Source organism: Monoraphidium neglectum (genome assembly GCF_000611645.1).
Source record: "Monoraphidium neglectum strain SAG 48.87 unplaced genomic scaffold scaffold06422, whole genome shotgun sequence".
NCBI classification, from domain to species: Eukaryota; Viridiplantae; Chlorophyta; class Chlorophyceae; order Sphaeropleales; family Selenastraceae; genus Monoraphidium; species Monoraphidium neglectum.
The window spans coordinates 1-906 of NW_014007218.1; positions in this window are offsets into that span (position 1 = coordinate 1).

Here is a 906-nt window from a genome sequence, read left to right on the forward strand (position 1 = left end):
GGTGAGTACGGCAGCGAGGGGTGGTGGAAGGGGCACGCGCCCGCGCCGCGTGCTTGCACGCGGCGCGGGCGTGCGATGCGCTTACGATGTGTCATTGACTGCAGGAGGGCTCTCGCGGCCTGCGCCGTTTTAGCACTAGCTAAGTAAGTGCCGGCTGGGGCGCGGGGCACGTACGTCCCGGTGTTGCCCCTGCAGAATCCCTTTCCCCACAGCCGGCGCCGGCAGGGGCGCAACAGGCAAAACATTGCACCAATCGTCAGCGCCCGCGCCCGCCGTGCAGCCCAGGCGGGTCGCCGCCCGTCCCCTCCCCCCCCCCCACCAACCTGCAGGCACCGCAGCTCCTGTGCCGCGGAGTGTGCGGCCCTCGAGGCGTGAAACAGCAGCTCCCCGTCCTGCAGCGCGGCGCCGGCCAGCAGCAGCAGCTTCTGAGCGTCGAGCAGCCGCCCCCGGCCCTCCAGCTCTAGCACCTGGCGAAGCGGCGGCGGTGGCGCGGGAGCGGGTTCATGTCTTCATCTCTTCCAAAGACTAGCTTGTTCCTCTTCTTGTTGACGGTGCCAACAGGAAGAGCTGGCTGCGGCGCCATCCTGCGGCGCTGAAAGTCGACTGGGAGCCAAACGTGTCAAGCCACGCTGCGTTAAAGACCACAATACATGGCGACAACGCAAAGATGGGACAGGGAACGACGCAACGGCGGCGCCGCGCCCGCGCCGCGGCCGCACCTGCCGCTGCGCTGACTCAGCGAGCGCCTGGAAGTGGAAGGGCTGCGCGGGGTCGCCCCTCTCCGTGTTCCAGCCCGAGTGCCACGTCAGCGCGTGGGCGCGCGTCAGGAACACACGGCGGTACACGTCGGCGCCCCAGCGGCGCGGCGCGGCGGCGGGCCCGCCGGCGCCGCCGTCGTCGGCGGGG